General features: G+C 47.0%; 1 pseudogene; it reads right to left on the reverse strand.

Annotated features, from left to right (window-relative positions):
- LOC132574466 (cytochrome P450 2J6-like) overlaps positions 1 to 20,271 on the reverse strand; it is a 64,515-nt pseudogene extending 44,244 nt beyond the window's left edge.
- Between the last annotated feature and the right edge of the window lie 3,375 nt (positions 20,272 to 23,646).

Consider the following 23,646-nt stretch of genomic DNA (forward strand, 5'->3'; position numbering starts at 1 on the left):
GGTGCTCCTGAGCATGCCATTTAAATGGTTCCCCAAGGGGAAGCCAACCCCGGGCTCTGCCAATCTCCCCGCCCCAACTCATTCTTTTGGGGTGACAGGCCACTGGGCAAATGGATCTTTGCCTTGGATTGATGAGCAAACTGGTCCCTCCCCTTGGACCTCTTTAAACTTGGGTGCGTTGGTTTCTGCCCCTGAGGGTGCCACGGATGATCTAGTTTGGGGTCATGGTGAAGTGTGCAGACTCTTCTCTGGGAGAACCGGGTTGGATACCCCACTTCTCCACTTACAGCTGCTGGAATGGCCTTGGGTCAGCCATGGCTCTCACAGAGTTGTCCTTGAAAGGGCAGCTTCTAGGTGAGCTCTCTCAGCCCCACCCACCTCACAGGGTGTCTGTTGTGGGAGGCGGGGAGGTAACGGAGATTGTGAGCCGCTCGGAGACTCTGAGATTTGGAGTGGAGGGCGGGGTATAAATCCAATATCATCATCGTCATCATCATCTTTTTTTATAATTTTTTTATTTTGTATTATAACTCATGTTATTTCTCCATCTTACATTCCTACGGTATATTACACTCATATTACAGATCCATCAGTTACCTCCCTCCCTCCCCCTCCCTCCTTTCACCCCTCCCAAATCGACCATTATAGAACTCATTTATATTTTTAACCACAAGAGAGGCAGTTTGGTGTAGTGGTTAAGTGCGCGGACTCTTATCTGGGAGAACAGGATTTGATTCCCCACTCCTCCCCTTGCAGCTGCTGAAATGGCCTTGGGTCAGCCATAGCTCTGGCAGAGGTTGTCCTTGAAAGGGCAGCTGCTGTGAGAGCCCTTTCAGCCCCACCCATCTCACAGGGTGTCTGTTGTGGGGGAGGAAGGTAAAGGAGATTGTGAGCTGCTCTGAGTCTCTGATTTAGAGAGAAGGGCGGGGTATAAATCTGCAATTCTTCTTCTTCTTCTTCTTCTTCTTCTTCTTCTTCTTCTTCTTCTTCTTCTTCTTCTTCTTCTTCTTCTTCTTCTTCTTCTTCACCTGCACACCCTTTGGAGCCTGAGCCTTACTTCATTAATTGGCCCCTCCAGTTTTTACCCATCCTATATATTTATACCATCTTTCCTTAATTTCTTCAATCGTGTCCTCGCCTTGCTTTCCTCGTTTTAGTATTGATAATATATCTGACTGAATCTATTTGTATAAGTAACTGTTCCATTTATCCAAAGTCCATTTCGTGGCATCTTTCCAACCAAATGCTATGACAGCCCGAGCTGCCAAAATCATAGCTTTAAATAACTCCTGGAAAGGCTTATCCACTTTAAGGTTCCCCAGTATTCCCATAAATAACACCTTCCCGGAAAGTTTCACTTTAACTTTACACACTTCTTTCATCATTTAGCTGGGCTCCTTCATGCTGATTAGACTCTGTCAAAACCACAACCTGCTGAGAGGCTCACAAGTAAACTCACCGTGCCAGCAACTTATTACGCCTATGAAATAGTATACAATTCTTTACAACAACTCGTTACAGATTTATAAGCGCCTCTGTGTTTTGCACAACAGCTCTTTGATAACACCTGTGTAACAGACGCTTGACAAAGGTGATGGACGTTTTTTCCCGAAAGAGCTGCGAGGATGCTATGCGAGCGTGTGACTTCAATACGGTTGCAGCGTTTGCAGAAATTCTCTCTTTTTTGCAAGCACTGCAACCATGCTTATTTATTTATTATTTTATTTATTACATTTGATTTATATCCCGCCCTCTCCGCAAGCGGACTCAGGGCGGCTGACAGTATCTACACAATTAAACCAGTACAATATATAAAACCATAATTTAACATTTTCAGTTTAAAAAACATTACAATTAAAATTATTAAAACCATTTTAAAGTGCTGAAGTCACACGCTCATGTAGCATCCCCACAGCTCTTTGGGGGGAAACTGTAACCGTTGTGCCAAGCCCCGACGTTCCAGTAATGAGATCCTTTGGGTTTTCAAATTAGATGCATTTATTAGAAGAACAGGAGATGCTTCACTGACACTTGTCAGGCAATACAAGTTACACATTCACTATATATATATAGGATAACATAGGAAAGGAAAGGAAAGGAAAGGAAAGGAAAGGAAAGGAAAGGAAAGGAAAGGAAAGGAAAGGAAAGGAAAGGAAAGGAAAGGAAAGGAAAGGAAAGGAAAGGAAAGGGAAGGGAAGGGAAGGGAAGGGAAGGAAAGGAAAGGAAAGGAAAGGGAAGGGAAGGGAAGGGAAGGGAAGGAAAGGTCCCCACGCAAGCACCAGTCGTTTCCGACTCTGGGGTGGTTTGCCATTGCCTTCCCCAGTCATCTCCACTTTCCCCCCAGCAAGCTGGGGACTCATTTTACCGACCTGGGAAGGATGGAAGGCTGAGTCAACCTCGAGCCGGCTACCTGAAAACCCAGCTTCTGCCGGGGATTGAACTCAGGTCGTGAGCAGAGCTTAGGACTGCAGTACTGCAGCTTTAACACTCTGCACCATGGGGCTCTTGGATAACGTAAGCCGTTACCAAATGGCGGCAACATTCACACCTAAAGGTTACCAGGTTAACATAAACCCCATAACTTTCCACTACAAAGCATTCTAGCAGGGACCTGTGGATAGATAAGGCCTCTGAGAACCAGGGAGGGTGACGTGTTGCATTCCACCGGAGACGCAACAGGAACTATCTTGGGTTATAAACAACAGCATGTCGGATTTCCAGGCCAGCTAAGCAGTAAGTAACAGAAAGTAACAGGAGACCTTGAGCAATAGCTAGGCAGCCGCATTGGTCTGAAGTAGTAGAACAAAATAGGAGTCGATTGCACCTTTAATACCAACTTAGTTTTATTCAGAACAGAAGTTTGCTCAATTTGTTAATTTCACTATTCTGCCATTGGATCTTGTATTTGTACCATTTTACATTCTAAACCCCTGCCTGCAGGATAATTTGACTATTCTGTCATTGGATCTTAAATCGGTACCATTTTACATTCTGAGCCATTGCCTACCAGCTATGTATGGCTCTGCTCACTGTGCTGGATTCCTCGTCTGATGAAGGGTGCTTAGAGCACACAAAAGCTTACGTTCTGAATAAAACTCAGTTGGTCTTAAAGTAGGGTTGCCAAGTCCAGTTCAAGAAATATCTGGGGACTTTGGGGGTGGAGCCAGGAGACTTTGGGGGCGGAGCCAGGAGATATTGGGGGTGGAGCTAGGAACAAGGGTGTGACAAGCATAATTGAACTCCAAGGGAGTTCTGGCCATCACATCTAAAGGGACAGCACACCTTTTTAAATGTCTTCCTTCCATAGGAAATAATAAAGGATAGGGGCACCTTCTTTGGGGGCTCATAGAATTGGACCCCCTGGTCCAATCGTTTTGAAACTTGGGGGGTGCTTTGGGGAGAGGCACTCGATACTATACTGAAAGTTTGGTGCCTCTAACTCAAAAAACAGCTCCCCCAGAGCCCCCGAAACCTCCAGTTCAATCCCCCATTATACCCTATGAGAATCGATCTCCACATAGGGAATAATGAAGTGCTCATCAGACGTATCCCTCCTCCCCCCGCCCCACATTTCTGGCGACGCTGAAGTGAGGGCTTGGCCTCTCTACTCATGAGTTGCTGCCAACATCTTCAAAGTAACACAGACACCCCATCCCAAGAAGAAGCCTTTCCAAGCGGAGACTGAAGCCTCCGGAGGGGGAAAGTCACATGATCCTCTGGGGGCGGTGCTTCCCCCCCCCCCCGCCGCCGGCCAGCTGACAGGGGACAGGAAGGAGCCTGGAAAAGTGGAAGAACCCCCGCTGGGACCTGGGGATTGGCAAGCCTATCTTAAAGGTGCAATCGACTCCTGAATAGCTAAAAAGAAACGGAGGGGCTTGACCCATTGTCAAGCATCTGTTGCACTGGTGTTATCAAAAAGCTGTTCCGTAAAACACAGAGGCGCTTATAAATCTGTAAAGAAGTGTTGTAAAGAATTGTATACTATTTAATAGACATAATAATTTGCTAGCACGGTGAGTTTACTTGTGAGTACAGAATTGTTGCTCCGGTAGTTCCAGTATTTGTTTTTGTGGTTGAGACCTGAGAGACACCAGCCCCAGCCTTGGGCCTTGGTGGCACAACACGCCCTTGGTGGGGCTCACAACCCCCTGCGGTAAGCACAGGGCTGGAGGCGTCGAACCCAGACAGGGAGGCGCACCAAACAGATTTGTCTATCCCCCCTGAGCTGTACGTCTAAACACAGAAACAGGCCTTGCCCCTGGATTTTTATGGCAGCTCTCCCAACAGAAACAAAATACCCAGCCCGGCTTCTTCTTCTGCTGGACAGTGGGCAAATCTGCTGGTTCCGTCTGGCAAGGCTCAGTCTGGACTCAGATCAGGGGTCCTCCGACACTAATGGTAAGGTTGCCAAGTCCAATTCAAGAAATATCTGGGGACTTTGGGGGTGGAGCCAGGAGACTTTGGGGGCGGAGCCAGGAACAAGGATGTGACAAGCATCATTGAACTCCAAGGGAGTTCTGGCCATCACATTTAAAGGAACAGCACACCTTTTTAAATGTCTTCCTTCCATAGGAAATAATGAAGGATAGGGACACCTTCTTTTGGGGCACATAGAATTGGACCCCCTGGTTCAATCCTTTTGGAACCTGGAGAGTACTTTGGGGAGAGGGACTAGATACTATGCTGAAAATTTGGTGCATCTACCTCAAAAAACAGCTCCCCCAGAGCCCCCGAAACCTCCAGATCAATTCCCCATTATACCCTATGAGAATCGATCTCCACATAGGGAATAATGAAGTGCTCAGCAGACGTTTCCCTCCCCTTTCCCTCCCCCACACCCCGTTTCTGGCGACTCTGACGGGGGATTTGCCTCTCTACTCAGAAGTTGCTGCCAACTTCTTCACAGCAACACAGACACCCCATCCCAAGAGAAAGCCTTTCAATCGGAGACTGAAGCCTCAGGAGGTGCAAAGGCACATGGTCCTCTGGGGGTGGGGCTTTCCCCCATTGGCCAGACTGGGGGCGGGAAGGAGTCTGGGAAAGCGGAAGAACCCCCGCTGGGACCTGGGGATTGGCAAGCCTACCGAATGGCAGTCACAAGCAACATTGGGGCACTGAAGTTCCCAAGCGTTCTGGGTTCCAATTCAGCCAGGGTAGGGTTGCCAGGTCTGATTCAAGAAACGTCTGGAGTTTTAGGGGGCAGAGCCAGGAGACATGGGGGTGGAGCCAAGAGCAAGGTTGTGACAAGTATCACTGAACTCCAAAGGGAGTTCTGGCCATCACATTTAAAGGGACCGCACACCTTTTTCAATGCCTTCCCCCCTTTGGAAATAATGAAGGATAGGGGCACCTTTTTCTGGGGCTCATAGAATTGGACCCTCTCGTCCAATCTTTTTGAAACTTGGAGGGTGTTTTGAGGAAAGCCACCAGATGCTACACTGAAAATTTGGTGCCTCTGCCTCACAGTACAGCCCCCTCAGAGCCCCAGATACCCACAGTTCAATTCTCCATGGAGTGCCCAGCAGATATTTCCCTTCCCCTGGCCTCTTTCTAATGACCCTGAAGCGGGGGAGGGACTTCAAATCAGGGGATCCCCTGCCCCCATCTGGGGATTGCGCAACCAACAAAGAGCAACGCGGTTAGTGGAGCAGGACAAGCAGGTTAACAATCCTCCACGTAAACCAGCCTCAGAAATTATACCAACTTAAGTTCACTAAACATGATATAAAATTAAGATTCCATACTGAACCACATCATCACATAGAAAAAGTGCATAAGGAACTGAAATGACTTTCGCCCAAAGTCATTTCAAAGGCAATTAATGTCCAAATTTTAGAAAGTTGTTGCAGGCAGTAATTCCACAGGTGGAGTTTTCCATGGAGACGAACGCCGCTGACAATCTCTTCTGTACATCAAGGCATAAAAAAACCGAAACGCGACGCGGCTGTACTTATTCCACATTTCGCGATTGCTCCTACGAGGACAATTGCAATTTGGCACTGCTCTGCTTCTCTCCAAGGATCAAGCACAGCTCCACACTTCTATTTGTCCTTCGCTTCTCTTGAAAGCGCCTTTCAGCTGTGAAATTTGGGCATTAATTGCCTTTCTTTATTTTTTTTTTAAACAATTTTTTTTATTTAGTAACATATGGTAACAATATCTTATTTCTTCATCATTAATAACTTCTTTTTATCTATCCCATATATTACTTTCTAACCACCCCTCCCCCCGTTACTTGACCCCCGCCAGTGTTATTTACTTATAATACTAATATTAAAAGGTACCCTTAACTAATAAAAACAAAAATTTACATTCTTCTTCCTTCTAAGACTTAATCATTATCAAAAATTGTCCAATGTCCTTTTATTTTCCACTCTTTTTCTACATATCTTCTGAACTTTTCCCACTCCATCTTAAAAACTTCTAAGTCATAGTCTCTTAAAATTCTTGTTAATTTGTCCATTTTACTCCATGTTGCCACTTTTTCTTGTATTTTTAACAAGGTGGAATCATGTACTTTCACTCTCCCTTCCACCTCTTGCACTTATTTTGATGTCACCAGTCTCATTTCTGAGATCCTCTATATCTTTTTTTAGCTCTTCAATATCTTTTCTAATTTCTTTTTTGGAAGCAGTTATCATCTCTTTCGTCCCTTTCATTATCCTGGCTTCCATTGCATCTAATTGGTCCTGCATTTTCTCCAATGAAGCAGTCTTTGCACTGGTTTGCTTTTGGTCTGACATGTAAAAACACTGAAAAATTTGACCTCACCAAATTAAATTTCAACTATCAGATTTAAAAGAGTGAGGCTTGCTCTTTCCAATAAGCCTAATTTTGCTGTCCTCAGAGCCTCCTGGGCTCAGATATTAATTTTTAAAGTTTTCATTTTTTCCAAAATGGTGGTCGTGACTTTCTGCTTCACTTTAAATTTTTTCCCTTTTTCCTCTAGAGGCTTCTAAAATGGTTATTAACAGTAATGTCCAATAGTCTTTACCTTGTAATCGTCACCTCTGTCGGCTCCACCAATTTTTAATGTCCCGAACACTTTAAAAATTTTAGCCTCCTAGCAATGGCCACCAATGTTTTTTTATGATATTATAGTTCTAGAGTAGGCTGGCTGCTTCAATGATTTACCTTTTCCATCTGATACTTCCTGCTTTGCTTGCCACCAAATCCCGTTTTGGATGGTAGAGAGATCTCATGATACTTGACGTATTTCCTGTGTTGGCTGTGGGAGCTGCAAATCTATGACGATGGGGCTTTTTCTCCAAAACCGCAAGTAGACAAAACAATAAATTCCTTTCCACTTTTTAGCACTGTCCTTTAAATCTACAAAGTCCAAATTTTGCCCCTTCTCCCCTTCTTCTTCCAAGCTTTCTGGATTTCAATTTCCCACCTTCTGATTTTATTTTGTTTAACTTTAATTAGTCCCGGAATGAAAGATAGCGATCTGTACCTTTTCTGTTGTTATCCAGATCAACACCAGTCTTGTATAGCTTTAGATGTTTAGCAGTATCAAAGAAGATTAGGATCCTGTCGAGCTTATGTCAAATAAATGACTCTGGAAACTTCTGCAGATGATGAAAATGCAACTCATCTCCGGAGACCCCTCAAAGCCTCAAAGGAGCGCCCCCCGCCCCGGGTCTCCCTTTTAGCCAAGGTAAATCTCCTCAAAGTTTCCTGTGCATATCTTGGACTAATCTCTGACTGAGAAAAGTAGGCAGTAGGCATTAGATTGCCTTCCACTACCCCAAACAGAAGTTCCAGCCTGCTCCCCTTCTGAGAAGCAATTCAGCTCGGCATTTTCCAACCCCGGAAGTCGGACATTAATTGCCTTTCAAGTGACTTTGGGCGAGTTCCTTATGCACTTTTCCTGTGTAATGACGTGGTTCAATATGGAATATTAATTTTATATCATGTTTCGTAAACTTAAGTCTATAATTTCTGAGGCTGGTTTACGCAGAGGTTTGTTAACTTGCTTGTCCTGGCCCACCTGGGAATTGGCAACACTAAGCCAGCGGCATGGTGTGTGGAAAGGAGGGGCTTCAGCTATGGCTGTTAGGTAACACACAACGGCAAAAGATCTCCTGTTGGCCACACCCTGGCTCCCACGCCTGCTCACTAGGCTGGAGGAGAATAAGAAAAAATGCCCTTGGTCATTTCTGGGGTGAACCTAGAAGTGATGTCACACCACTCTAGGATTCAGCCAAAACTCTATGGTTTAACCATAGAGTTCCTGCTGAATCCTAGAGCGGTGTGACATGATGCCTGGGTTTGCCCCAGAAATGACATGACTGTGCCGCTTCATAGAATCAGAGAGGAAGAAAGAGGCCTCCAGGATTATCTAGTCCAGGGGTGTGGGAACAGTGGCTCTCCAGATGTTTTTTGTCTATATCTCCCATCAGCCCCAGGCAGCATGGCCAACGGCTGAGGCTGATGGGAGTTGTAGGCAAAAAAAACATCTGGAGAGCTACTGTTGGCCACCCCTGATCTAGTCCAACCCCCTGCAGGAACTTCACATGTACCTCCCTCACACACATGCATCCCCAGCGACCCCTGCTCCATGCCCAGAAGATGGCAAAAACCAGGGGTGGAATTCTAGCAGGAGCTCCTTTGCATATTAGGCCACCCCCCCCCCCGATGTAGCCAATCCTCCAAGAGCTGACGAGGCTCTTTTTTGTAAGCTCTTGGAGGATTGGCTACCTCAGGGGGGGCATGGCCTAATATGCAAAGGAGCTCCTGCTAGAATTCCACCCCTGGCAAAAACAAACCCAACTGGCCAGCAGACAAATTGCTTCCTGATTGGCAGTGGTGATTGGCATCCAGTTTTGTGTAGTGGTTAAGTGTGCGGACTCTTATGTGGGAGAACCGGGTTTGATTCCCCCACTCCTCCACTTGCACCTGCTGGAATGGCCTTGGGTCAGCCGTAGCTCTGGCAGAGGTTGCCCTTGAAAGGGCAGCTGCTGTAAGAGCCCTCTCCAGCCCCACCCACCTCACAGGGTGTCTGTTGTGGGGGAGGAAGATAAAGGAGATTGTGAGCCGCTCTGAGACTCTTCGGAGTGGAGGTTGGATATAAATCCAATATCTTCATCTACCTCACAGGGTGTCTGTTGTGGGGAAGGAAGGGAAGGAGATTGTGAGCCACTCTGAGACTCTTCGGAGTGGAGGGCGGGATATAAATCCAATATCTTCATCTACCTCACAGGGTGTCTGTTGTGGGGGAGGAAGGGAAGGAGATTGTGAGCCGCTCTGAGACTCTTCGGAGTGGAGGGCGGGATATAATCCAATATCTTCATCTACCTCACAGGGTGTCTGTTGTGGGGAGGAAGATAAAGGAGATTGTGAGCCGCTCTGAGACTCTTCGGAGTGGAGGGCGGGATATAAATCCAATATCTTCTTCTTCTTCTTCTTCCCTGGACGTGTAAGAAACGGCCACAAGAATCATGCCCCGGTGCAATCTTTCCTGCCCTCCTTCTCACGATCTGCCTATATAACAGAACTCGTATTGCTGTCAGATGGCCATCTAGCCTCTGCTTAAGCCACAAAATGCTCATAAAAGGAAACAAAAGGAATGCTGCCGCCCTGCTTAACACCACATCTCTGGAGCTGTAAAAGTTATGTAAGCTGGGTGTCAAGACTTCTCCTTGGCAGTGCTTATGTTTGAAAGGAGCGCTTTGAAGACTCTGTCTGCCCAGCCTTGCCTGGGAGGCAACTGGCAAAAGACATGTCAGCTGACTCAGCTCTCGCAAGGAAGCGAGGAAGTGCAGGTAAAGGAGCCCGTTGCGCCACCTCTTAAGAACATTAAAACATCAGAAAGTGCCCTGCTGGAGCGGACCAAACAGACCAAACTTTGATCTGTTGCTTCACACCCATACATCTACACAGATAAAACATTGGGAAGACTAATAGTAAACGTATACGATCCACCCAAACGTAGACATTTTGTCCCTCTCCTTTATTTCAGCGGGACAGTGTACTATTGCATGCTTCCTTCAAAGTTCCCACTAAGCTGCAGAGTCTTGTGAGCAAAAATTCTACTTGGTGAGCTACTGGCAAGGAAGTTGTGAGCTCCTGCATAAATTAGTTTGCTCTAAGAACATAATAACGTAAGAGAAGCCATGTTGGAACAGGCCAATGGCCCATCCAGTCCAACACTCTGTGTCACATAAGAACATAAGAGAAGCCATGTTGGATCAGGCCAGTGGCCCCTCCAGTCCAACACTCTGTGTCACATAAGAACATAAGAGAAGCCCTGTTGGATCAGGCCAGTGGCCCCTCCAGTCCAACACTCTGTGTCACATAAGAACATAAGAGAAGCCATGTTGGATCAGGCCAATGGCCCCTGCAGTCCAACACTCTGTGTCACATAAGAACATAAGAGAAGCCATGTTGGATCAGGCCAGTGGCCCCTCCAGTCCAACACTGTGTCACATAAGAACATAAGAGAAGCCATGTGGGATCAGGCCAATGGCCCCTCCAGTCCAACACTCTGTGTCACATAATAACATAAGAGAAGCCCTGTTGGATCAGGCCAATGGCCCCTCCAGTCCAACACTCTGTGTCACATAATAACATAAGAGAAGCCATGTTGGAACAGGCCAATGGCTCATCCAGTCCAACACTCTGTGTCACATAAGAACATAAGAGAAGCCATGTTGGATTAGGCCAATGGCCCCTCCAGTCCAACACTCTGGGTCACATAACAACATAAGAGAAGCCATGTGGGATCAGGCCAATGGCCCATCCAATCCAACACTCTGTGTCACACAGTGGCCACTACATGTGTGTGTACACACACACACATATACACACATACATATACACACATATACAAACACACACACACACACACATATATATACTTTGGCTAATAGCCACTGATGGACCTCTGCTCCATATTTTTATCCAATCCCCTCTTCAAGCTGGCCATGCTTGTGGCCGCCACCACCTCCTGTGGCAGTGAATTCCACATGTTAATCACCCTTTGGGTGAAGAAGGACTTCCTTTTATCCGTTTTAACCCGACTGCTCAGCAATTTCATCGAATGCCCACGAGTTCTTGTATTGTGAGAAAGGGAGAAAAGGACTTCTTTCTCTACCTTCTCCATCCCATGCATAATCTTGTAAACCTCTATCATGTCACCCCACAGTCGACGTTTCTCCAAGCTAAAGAGCCCCAGGCGTTTTAAACCTTTCTTCATAGGGAAAGTGTTCCAAACCTTAAATCATTCTAGTTGCCCTTTTCTGCTCTTTTTCCAATGCTATAAAACGTTGGGAAGACTAATAGTAAACATGTACGATCCACCCAAACGTAGACATTTTGTCACTCTCCTTTATTTCTAGGGCTGCCAAGTCCCCAGTCCGGGTAGGGGGAACCTTCACCGATGTCACTGGTGTGATGATATCATCCGGAAGAGACGTCACCGTGTCGGAGACATGGCGCAGTGGGCCACTCTAGGTCTTTCCGAGAAAACTCTATGGTTTTCCCGGATGCTCTAGCCATTTGGGAGGAGAAATTCTATGGTACACTAGGTTCCCCCGTCAAAGGCAACAATGAACTTGGCAACCCTAGTTTGCTCTGGGGTCATTTTTCCACAGCTAAGACAGAAATGTGTGCACCAGAGGCTTAAAAATTGGGAGCTAGCTCACACGAATTCAGCTTAGAGCGAACACTGGCTTTGTTCATCCTTCAGTTTAATGTGATCCATAATTTGGTGTCTCTGTCCCTTCCCCGGTTGTGTATCGTGTTCGCTATAAAGTGCTGGTTATTACCTTTAAAGCCCTATATGGCCGGGGACCTGCTACCTAAGGGACCGCCTCTCCCCATATGTTCCCCAGAGAGCACTGAGATCTAGCTCTCAGAACCTTCTAACAATCCCTGGGCCAAGAGAAGCTAGGTTGAAGGCTACTAGGGAGCAGGCCTTCTCGGTAAATGGCCCCTCATTGTGGAACCACCTTCCGGAGATGGTGCGAGCCCTGCGGGACCTGAATCAATTCCGCAGGGCTTGCAAAACATTTTCTTTTCCAGCTTGCTTTTGAGACAGAACCTGATTAACCTGACGTGTGGCCACCAGCCATCTTGTGGATATTATGATTTACAGTATTTTAGCACCTAATTTATATATTTTACCTATTTTTAAAAAATTTATTATGTAATTGATTATATTTAAAACTGTCTACATTGTTTTACTTGAATCATGGAATGCCATGTCTGCAGGGTTGCCAAGTCCAATTCAAGAAATATCTGGGGACTTTGGGGTGGAGCCAGGAGACATTGGGGGCGGAGCCAAAAGCAAGGGTGTGACAAGCATAATTGAACTTCAAGGGAGTTCTGGCCATCACATTTAAGGGACTGCACATCTTTTTAAATGCCTTCCTTCCATAGGAAATAATGAAGGATAGGGGCACCTTCTTTTGGGGCTCATAGAATTGGACCCCCTGGTCCAATCTTTTTGAAACTAGGGAGGTATTTTGGGGAGAAGCACTAGATGCATACTGAAAATTTGGTGCCTCTATCTCAAAAAACAGCCCCCCCAGAGCCCCCTATATCCGCAGATCAATTCCCCATCATTCCCTATGGGAATTGTTCATGGAGGTGCATGATGGCTCTGGGGGTGGGGCTTCCCCCGCTGGCCAGCTGGCTGGGGGTGGGCTTCCCCCGCTGGCCAGCTGGCTGGGGGAGGGGGGAAGCCTGTAAAACCGGGAGATCCCCCTCTGGGACTGGGGATTGGAAGCCTACATGTCTGTGAGCCGCCCTGAGCCGCCTTTGGCGGGGGAGGGCAGGATATAAAATAAAGTTATTATTATTATTATTATTATTATTCCCCCCCCAAAAAAAAACCCTCTGGCACCCTACGTTAATGCCTTGGTCTGCCTGGGGCTTTTTTTGTAGAAAAAGCCCAGAAGAAACTAATTTGTATGTTAGGCTTCACCCCCTGACATCACCATTGTTTTGCGCAGGGGTTTTTTGGTAGGAAAAAGCCAGAATGAACCATTTGCATATTAGGCCATAGCCCTCATGCCAAAGCCTGACGGAACTGTATTCCTGTGCGCTCCTGTTCAAAAAAAAAAGCCCCGGGTCTGCCTATGGGGGAGTACTGCAGTCAAGCTCTCTGTTCACGACCTGAGTTCAATCCCAGCGGAAGCTGGTTCAGGTAGCCGCTCAAGGTTGACTCAGCCTTCCATCCTTCTGAGGTCGGTCAAATGAGTGCCCAGCTTGCTGGGGGGAAAGCGTAAAAGACTGGGAAGGCGATGGCAAACCACCCCGTCAAAAGTCTGCCGTGAAAACGTTGTGAAAGTGACGTCACCCTCGCTGTGGAAGCACCAGTCGGAAACGACTGGTGCTTCCACAGGGGACAACCTTGACCTTTATTAAATTTCTCGTTCTCTACAGCTGCCAACGAGACATTTTGTCCCTGACAGATGTTAATCGGCTCTGCCGTGCCTCTGGACTCTGCTAACTGGATCGGCTTATTTTTCACAAAGCGTTTCCTAGATTAGACCTGATTTCAGAGTGCTCTCACTTTGCCTGTCTAGCTGCAAGCGGGAGTCTTCCTCCCGTGGGCATTCGATGAAAATGCTGAGCAGACAGGTTAAAACGGATAAAAGGAAGCCCTTCTTCACCCAAAGGATGATTAACATGTGGAATTCACTGCCACAGGAGGTGGTGGCGGCCACAAGTATAGCCACCTTCAAGAGGGGGTTTAGATAAAAATATGGAGCACAGGTCCATCAGTGGCTATTAGCCACAGTGTCTGTGGTATATATAAATTTTTTTGCCACTGTGTGACACAGAGTGTTGAACTGGATGGGCCGTTGCCTGATCCAACATGGCTTCTCTTATGTTCTTATGTTCCCTACACGGAGCAGGCGGCTTAAAATTTTGACTGGATCTTGTGCTCAACTGGCTTTTCTTCCTCGTGTTCTACCCCACCACATTCTTCCCACCCGCAACCTCGAATATCAACATTTCTACCCAATGGATGGCACATCCCATTATACCTTTGCAACGGTGCTGCTGCCCACTATGCAGCGATCTGCAATGACCTCTTTCACAATGAACTACTGATTTAGCGATCCAGAGAGTGTGAACTCATTGCAGACAAAAGGAGAGCATTCTATTAACTCTGTCGTTAAGATACTGGGAGCGATGCAGGATCAGGTACATCAATGCTATTAGTCACAGTGTATGGTTGGAACTCTCTGTCTGGGGCAGTGATGCTCTGTATTCTGGTGTTTGGGGGTGAGGTGCAACAGTGTGAGGGCTTCTAGTGTCCTGGCCCCATTGATGGACCTCCTGATGGCACCTGGGTTTTTTTGGGCCACTGTGTGACACAGAGTTTTGGACTGGATGCGCCATTGGCCTGATCCAACATGGCTTCTCTATGTTCTTATGTCTGAGGCAGTGATGCTCTGTATTCTTGCTGTTTGGGAGGGGCAACAGTGGGAGGGCTTCTAGTGTCCTGCCCCACTGATGGACTCCTGATGGCACCTGGTTTTTTGGCCACCGTGTGACACAGAGTGTTGGACTGGATGGGCCATTAGCCTGATCCAACATGGCTTCTCTTATGTTCTTATGTCTGGGGCAGTGATGCTCTGTATTCTTGGTGCTTGGGGGGGGGGGCAACAGTGGAGGGCTTCTAGTGTCCTGGCCTCACTGGTGGACCTCCTGATGGCACCTGGGTTTTTTGAAATACAAAAGTGATCTCAAACCCAACAACAGGCAAATGCAAAGGATATGAAGTCCTACGTTGGCATCTTTAGCCCAAGTTCTCCAATGAAGACCTAGGTGCTTTATTTTCTCCGTTTCAATTTCATATCAATCTTCAATAGTGGTTAGGCCTTCATTATATGAGGTGTGATTCAAACCAAATTCAACAGTGTTTTTTGTTTCCTGTTCAAGAAATGATGTTCAAGTCACATCACAACTTGTTCTTTTTTGTTTCTTATTCTGTACACTTATATTAAAAGTCCTGGACATCAAGGAATTATTCTTCATGTCCTTATTCTGAGCCACTCAATGGAGCCACGCTATAGGCTCATAGACATCTTCACTAAACACGGCTGAAGGTTCATATGAAATTGAAACAGAGAAAATAAAGCACCTAGGTCTTCTTTTGGAGAACTTGGGCTCAAGATACCAATGTGGGACTTCATTTCCTTTGCATTTGCCTATTGTTGGTTTTGGGATCATTTTTGTACTTGTGTCATGCCGGCAATCCATATTATTGTTTATTGTATAACCTGACTTTTTTGGCCACTGTGTGACACAGAATGTTGGACTGGATGGGCCATCGACCTGATCCAACATGGCTTCTCTTATGTTCTTACGTCTGGAGCAGTGATGCTCTGCGTTCTTGGTACTTGGGGGGGGGGGGCAAGAGTGGGAGGGCTTCTGAAGTTCTGACCCCACTGGTGGACCTCTTGATGGCACTTGGGTTTTTTGGCCACTGTGTGACACAGAGTGTTGGACTGGATGGGCCATTCGCCTGATCCAACAGGGCTTCTCTTATGTTCTTATAGATGGAACACTCTGTCTGGGGCAGTGATGCTCTGTATTCTTGATGCTTGGGGGCTTCTGAATGTCTGGCCCCAGTGGTGGATCTCGTGATGGCACCTGGGTTGGCCTGATCCAGCATGGCTTCTCTTATGTTCTTATTTTGTTTAACCCCAGCTTTTAACTGATTTATTAGGGGGGGTTTTAGCCGCCACCTCACCTGAGGAGGGTCTTGGGGCCACAAGACTTTTAAAAAATAAATCATAATAAGTTAAAAACCAAGAAACTCAAATAATTCATAAAAATATTAAGATGAATAACTCAATTCTGAATAAATTTCTGAATAAAACTTTGTTGGCCTTAAAGGTGTAGACTCCTACTTTGTTCCAATACCCCACAACTATCAAACCAACCCAGAACATCTAGTGAATCTCCAAAGGCCAACCTGAACAATTTGGACCTACAAACCCTGCAGAAACGAAACAAGTCCTGCAGGGTGTGGGTGTTTTTGGACAGTGCACTCCACAGGGTAGGGGCCAACACTAAGAAAGCCCATCCCCGGAAGGAATTCCCTATTTTAAAGCTGCATTGGTGGTCTGCTTTCAGCTGCATGTGGAGTAGTCCATGAATTAGACATAGAACGAAATTTGAGTCCAGTGGCACCTTTGAGACCAATAAAGTTTAAAGACAATCAGTTTCTCCTGGTATGTCCCCCAGAGAGCATTATGCTCAGGCAACCAACACCTACTGGAAGTCTCTGGTCCAAAGCACGTCCAGATACAACAACTCAGCCTTGGCTTCAACTTGATGGAACTACTAACTGAGACCCAGTTTGGTGTAGTGGCTAAGTGAGCAGACTCTTATCTGGGAGAATCAGGTTTGATTCCACACACCTCCACACACACCTGCTGGAATGGCCTTGGGTCAGCCATAGCTCTGGCAGAGGTTGTCCTTGAAAGGGCAGCCGCTGTAAGAGCTCTCTCAGCCCCGCCCACCTCACAGGGTGTCTGTTGGTGGGGGGGAGGAAAGGTAAAGGAGATTGTGACCGCTGTGAGACTCTGAGATTCAGGGTATAGGGTGGGATATAAATCCAATATCTTCTTCTTCTTCTTCTAACCTCACCGCCCTGTAGAGCTGGCTACAATTCTGCATGGCCTATGAGGCACAGATGTTCTGCCAAGTTGAAGACCGCAACAGTTTTTAACAGTTTTAACAGGTTTTAACAACTATCCAGCTTACTGTTTTTCACCCCCCCACTCCCCCACGCTGTCGTTAATAGGGGGCTCAGAAATTTGTTTTACGGTGCCATGTAAATATTAAGTTTGATCGATCAGGATTTTAGATGGATTAATGTATTTGATACGAATTTGTCGTGCATCGCCCTGAGCCCACTTGCAGGGAAGAAGAAGAAGAAGAATTGCAGATTTATTACCCCACCCTTCTCTCTGAATCAGAGACTCAAACGGCTTACAATCTCCTATATCTTCTCCCCCCCACAACAGACACCCTGTGAGGTGTGTGGGGCTGAGAGGGCTTTCATAGCAGCTGCCCTTTCAAGGACAGAGTCTCAGAGCGGCTCACAATCTCCTTTATCTTCCTCCCCCCCACAACAGACACCCTGTGAGGTGGGTGGGGGCTGAGAGGGCTCTAACAGCAGCTGCCCTTTCAAGGACAGAGTCTCAGAGCAGCCTGCAATCTCCTTTACCTTCCTCCCCCACAACAGACACCCTGTGAGGTGGGTGGGGCTGAGAGAACTCTTACAGCAGCTACCATTTCAAGGACAACTCCAGCGAGAGTGATGGCTGACCCAAGGCCATTCTGGCAGGTGCAAGTGGAGGAGTGGGGAATCAAAGGCAGTTCTCCCAGATAAGAGTCCGCACACTTCACCACTACAACCAAAATGGCTCTCAGGAGACAGACACCCTGTGAGGTGGGTGGTGCTGAGAAAGCTCTGACAGAAGCTGCCCTTTCAAGGACAACCCTCTGCCAGAGCTCTGGCTGACCCAAGGCCATTCCCAGCAGCTGCAAATGGACTGGACTCAAATCTTGTTGCTGGACTCAAATCTTGCTCTTCTTTGCCAGAAAAGTGGACTACCCACCTGAAATGAAAAGAAACGACTTAGTCGTGGAGGGGGAGGGGTCGCTAATCAACCATCTTCCTGTGAAAGGTTTTAGTCTGGGACCTACAGAACTACCGCCCCTGCCCCCCCCCCCCAAGATATTTCTGTTGCAACCATTTTCTATTCTCCCATCAGTACCAAAAATGGTGTCTACATTCATCTACAACAGGGATGGCCAAGCTTGCTTAACGTAAGAGCCACATAGAAACCACATCAGATGTCCGAGAGCCGCAAGACAAGAACGTCGGAGTTTGAGAGCCGGAAGGAAGGAAAATAGATGGGGGGTAGGGAGGGAGGGACATGTGGAAAGGAAGCAACTTTAGGGTTTGTAGAATCTTTCGGGCTCAAGTGCCGTGTCCTACTGGAGAAAGTTTTCCTTCCAGACGTTTCGTTCTCAGCTGCGGAGAACATCCTCAGTGGCGTTGCAGCCGGAGCAGGCGCTCAGACCTTCTTGGCTGCTGTGCATTGAGTGGGGCCAGGGCTGCTGGAGAGCTGCTATTTATAGGCTGGAGGGGGTGTGGTAAAGGGCAATTGGTTTGTTTGCCAGGGCAGCTCTCCAGCAGCCCTGGCACAGCAGCCAAGAAGGTCAGAGCACCTGCTCCGGCTGCAACGCCACTGAGGGATGTTCTCCGCAGCTGAGAACGAAACGTCTGGAAGGAAAACTTTCTCCAGTAGAACACGGCACTTGAGCCCGAAAGATTCTACAAACCCTAATGATGTGACCAGCCGTGAAAACCTGAAATCTTCGAAAAGCAACTTTAACTTTAAATGCACTCTCCAAGCTGCCAGATGTGCATGGGGAGACAAATGCCTTCTCCCAAGCCAGCCAGCAGGGTGTGGGGGCTTTGAGAGTCACACATTATGTGTGAAAGCACTACATTTAGCTCCCAAGCCACAGTTTGGCCACCCTTGATATATAAGAAAAAGAGACTGCTTAGTCAGAGAAACTGGGAGGGAACATTTCTTTCCACACAGCCTTGCATGTGAGGATAGCAGAATCCAATGAGGCACACGTTTCGTAGAATCATAGAATCATGCAGTTGGAAAGAACCTCCAGGGTCATCTAGTCCCCTGCACAATGCAGGAAACTCACAAACCCCTCCCCCTAAATTCACAGGATCCACATTGCTGTCAGATGGCCATCTAGCCTCTGTTGAAAAACCTCCTAGGAAGGAGAGCCCACCACCTCCTGAGGAAGCCTGTTCCACTGAGGAACCGCTCTAAACTCATAAACCCCTCCCCCTAAATTCACAGGCTCTTCAATGCTATCAGAGGGCCATCTAGCCTCTGTTGAAAAACCTCCAAGGAAGGAGAGCCCACCATCTCCCGAGGAGGAAGCCTGTTCCACTGAGGAACCACTCTAAACTCACAAACCCGTCCCCCTAAATTCACGGGATCTTCATTGCTGTCAGATGGCCATTTAGCCTCTGTTGAAAAACCTCCAAGGAAGGAGAGCCCACCACCTCCTGAGGAAGCCTGTTCCACTGAGGAACCGCTCTAACGGTCAGGAAGTTCTTCCTCATGTTAAGACAGAAACTCTTTTGATTTAATTTCAACCCATTGGTTCTGGTCCGACCTTCTGGGGCCACAGAAAGCAATTTCCAAGGCCAAAACAATTCTCTTGATTAATATACAACTGGCAACAACTGCAATTGCTCTGAGCGCACTGGGGCTTCACAGTAGCTATAGTAAAAGAAAAAAAATGCAAACGTCTGTAACCTGTAAGAGCCCCGAAACTTCTCGCCTGCTTATAGACTAATAAACCTCTCTTTGTTTAATAAATCAGTCATTTGAAACACAGTTGCATAGAGATGGAAGGGACCTCCAGGGCCGTCTAGTCCAACTCCCTGCACAATGCCGGAAATTCACAAATACCTCCCACCAAATTCACAGGATCTTCATTGCTGTCAGATGGCCATCTAGCCTCTGTTTAGAAACCTCCAAGGAAGGAGAGCCCACCGCCTCCCGAGGAAGCCTGTTCCACTGAGGAACCGCTGTGTCAGGAAGTTCTTCCTAATGTTGAGCCAGAAACCCTTCTGATTTAATTTCAACCCGCTAGTTCTGGTCCTACCTTCTGGGGCCACAGAAAGCAATTTCCAAGGCAAAACCATTCTCTTGATGAATATACAACTGTCGACAACCGCAATCGCTCTGAGCGCACCGGGGCCATACCGTAGCTATAGCAAAATAAATAAATAAATAAAAATGCAAACCACGTCTGCAACCCAAAACTTCTCGCCTGCGTATAGACTAATAAACCTCTTATAGAGTAAGAAACCTCTCTTAGGCCATGATCACACACATTAAATAATGCACTTTTGATCCGCTTTTAAATGCACTTTCCGACTCGATTTTACTGCTTGAACTGGCAAAATCCCAGTCGTAAAGTGCATTGAATGTGACTTGAAAGTGCATTATTTTGTGTGCGCGATCACGGCCCCAGTTTAATAAATCGTTCATTTGAAACACAGCTGCAGAAATACCTCGGTCAGGATACTGCGGTCTAATCGAAAATATTTCAGTTGCCATAAACATCCGACAATTGGGATCGGAGCGGGCCCAGGTGGGATTTCCTTATTTCTCTCCGCAGTTTGACAAACTGCGCCACAAGGTAGCTCAGAAAAAGCAGGCTGAAGACGGCACCTAGAGCCAACATTGCGCTGCAGCTTTCTCAGGCTACTGGAAGAGCAGCGGCGTTGCGGCACTGTCCCAGCACCCTGTTATTTCTTTCCCATGGGTGTGTTCCCATCCACTATCCACGGATTTCCACCAACCCTTCCCTTTCGCCTTCGCCTCTTCCAATCGCAGGCCTGCCACTTCAGGCGTTTTCTCAGCTGAAGCGTGTTGAGCAGCTTTTGTGACTGAGTTCTGGCTGGAAAGCCCTTCCAAGATGGAAAAAAAAACAAACCCGTTCTCGTTTGCTCTTTGAAACCTGCAACTGGTAATTAAACGCAGCTGCACGGACTACACCTTTTGGCTTGTGACATGCCGTCTGACTTGCCAGAGATGGAGATCAGTCCTATCTGCAGCTATCCAATCTGATCCAAATACCTACCTTTATTGGCATAAAAATAAAAAGTACAGCATGGCAAATTTACATAGAGTTTCAGTTATAAATGATGAGCCCCGTGGCGCAGAGTGTTAAAGCTGCAGTACGGCAGTCCTAAGCTCTGCTCGCGACCTGAGTTCGATCCCCGGCAGAAGCTGGGGTTTTCAGGTAAAAAAGGCAAATGCAATTTTGGGCTGCATCAACGGAAGTCTAGCGTCCAGATCACATGATGTGATGGTATCGCTTTGCTCTGCTCCGGTAAGACCTCACCTGGTTTCTTCTGTTCAGTTTTAGGCACCACATTTTAAGAAGGATGTAGACAAGCTGGAATGGGTCCAGAGGAGGGCGATGAAGGTGGTGAGGGGTCTGGAGACCAAAGTCCTATGAGGAAAGGTTGAAGGAGCTGGGCATGTTTAGCCTGGAGAGGAGGCGGCTGAGAGGTGATATGATCACCATCTTCAATAAAGGGCTGTCATATAGAGAATTGTTTTCTGTGGCCCCAGAAGGTAGGACCAGACCCAATGGGTTGAAATTGAATCAAAAGAGTTTCTGGCTCAACATTAGGAAGAACTTCCTGACAGTTAGAGCGATTCCTCAGTGGAACAGGCTTCCTCCTTGGGAGGTGGTGGGCTCTCCTTCCTTGGAGGTTTTTCAACAGAGGCTAGATGGCCACCTGACAGCAATGAAGATCCTGTGAATTTAGGGGAGGGGTTTGTGAGTTTAGAGCGATTCCTCAGTGGAACAGGATTCCTCCTTGGGAGGTGGTGGGTTCTCCTTCCTTGGAGGTTTTTAAACAGAGGCTAGATGGCCATCTGACAGTGATGAAGATCCTTTGAATTTGGGGTAGGTATTTGTGGGTTTCCTGCATTGTGCAGGGGGTTGGACTAGATGACCCTGGAGGTCCCTTCCAACTCTAGGATTCTAGGTAGCTGGCTGAAGGTTGACTCAGCCTTCCATCCTTCTGAGGTCGGTAAAATGAGTCCCCACCTTGCTGGGGGAAAGCGTAGAAGAATGGGGAAGGCAATGGCAAACCACCCCATAAAAAGTCTGCCATGAAAACGTTGTGAAAGCAATGTCACCCCAGAGTCAGAAATGACTGGTGCTTGCACAGGGCATAACTGGGGCGGCGTAAGCAGTAGTGAGAACATAAGGAAAACCCTGCAGGACCTTTCCTTTCCTAAGTTATAAAAGCCAGTCAAACATCAAGAAGTGGGGAATAGTCTTTTGCTCCCTGATTGTTATGGCAGCCAAAAGGTACTTTGTGTCAAGCATGCGGGTTCAATGAAGTTGATACAAAGACTACGTTTATTGATAGACCAATACTTTCTGTGTAACAGGTTCTTGAGAGTAATGCTGCCAATATATTGATACAATACTTTTAAGGCTTACTTCCAAAGGATTCCAAGGGATGGGGGTGCGGGGTAGCTCTCACACATAAACTATCATAAATGTCTACATTCTCATAGTGTTATCAGGACTCTGTCCTTGCTTTCCCCAGATTTTATTTATTTATTTTATTTTATGATTTATATCCCGTCCTTCCCACCAAGTGGCTCAGGGCGGCTTACAGCATAAAATCCCACATAAATTAAGTTTAGGTATTTAATACAGTTAAAATATGTAAAACATTTAACATTAAAACATTAAGAGCAACAAAAGTCTAATAAACCACACTTAGTTTCCTGTGCCAGTTAGTTATAAGCCAGCCGGAAGAGGGTTGTCTTACAGGCCCTGCGGAACTGAGCAAGGTCCCGCAGGGCCCTCACCTCCTCCAGCAGCTGGTTCCACCAGGAAGGGGCGATAACAGAGAAGGCCCTGTCCCTGGTAGATTTCATGCAGGCTTCTTTTGGCCCAGGGATAACCAGGAGGTTTTGAGTTCCCGATCTCAGTACTCTCTGGGGAACATGTGGGGAGATACACCGTACTCCCTACCAGGAATGTATGGGAAGGTGCTGATTACTTCTCCTCGTGTTAGTTTCAGTTCTCACTACTTCTACTTTTAGGCAATAAAGCAAGACGGGAGAAGGGAAAGAATAACAACGCTAACAAAGCTGGATCCTCCGTGACACTTCACAGGCCAGGTTTAGGCAGGACCCTACAACAATCAATTATCAATGGAATTTCACCACGCTTGACACTTTGCAACTAGGCTTGTGATATGGGAACACTGGTCAGATAGCAGAAAGAAAACGATCTTCACTTCCGATAATCCATAAAGACAGGATAGTTTTGATTATACAGTCCCGCACTTCCCCGTAAAAATCACAATGGAGTAAGACATGGGCAACCGTTTCGAGGCGCCTTCCAACACATGGGCAGAATCTTCCCTGATAAGGGATGTTGGCAAACCTCCCGGACAGTACCGCTGAGGGTAAGACGTTGAGTCTTGCTAACATAAAGGAGTGGCGTAATTGGGGCGGTGTAAGCAGTAGTGAGAACATAAGAAAAACCCTGCAGGACCTGAGCAGATGCCCCTCAAATTCACATGTTCTGTTTCGAAAAGCACCCGATCGGATGCTTCTAGGAAACTCTGAAGTACAGCCGCAAAGCCAGGGCTTTTTTTTGTAGTCAGAACTCCTTTGCATGTTAGGCCACGCCCCCCTGATGTAACCAATCCTCCAGGAGCTGACAGTAGGCCCTGGACGAAGAGCCCTGGAAGCTCTTGGAGGATTGGCTACATCAGGGAGGTGTGGCCTAATATGCAAAGGAATTTCTGCTAGAATTCCACTCCTGGGCCACACGCACCTTGATGTAGTCAATCCTTCTGGAGCTGACTGTAGGCCCTGGAAGAAGAGCCCTGGAAGCTCCAGGAGGATTGGCTACATCAAGGGAAGGGGGGTGGCCTAATATGCAAAGGAGTCCCTACTAGAAAGAAAAACCCTGCGCAAAGCAATTTGCATCACAGCAATTCAGATGCTGGAGAAGACTCTTGAGAGTCCCTTGGACTGGAAGAAGAAGAAGAAAACTGCGGATTTATACCCC

Source organism: Heteronotia binoei, chromosome 6 (assembly GCF_032191835.1).
Source record: "Heteronotia binoei isolate CCM8104 ecotype False Entrance Well chromosome 6, APGP_CSIRO_Hbin_v1, whole genome shotgun sequence".
Lineage (NCBI taxonomy): Eukaryota > Metazoa > Chordata > Lepidosauria > Squamata > Gekkonidae > Heteronotia > Heteronotia binoei.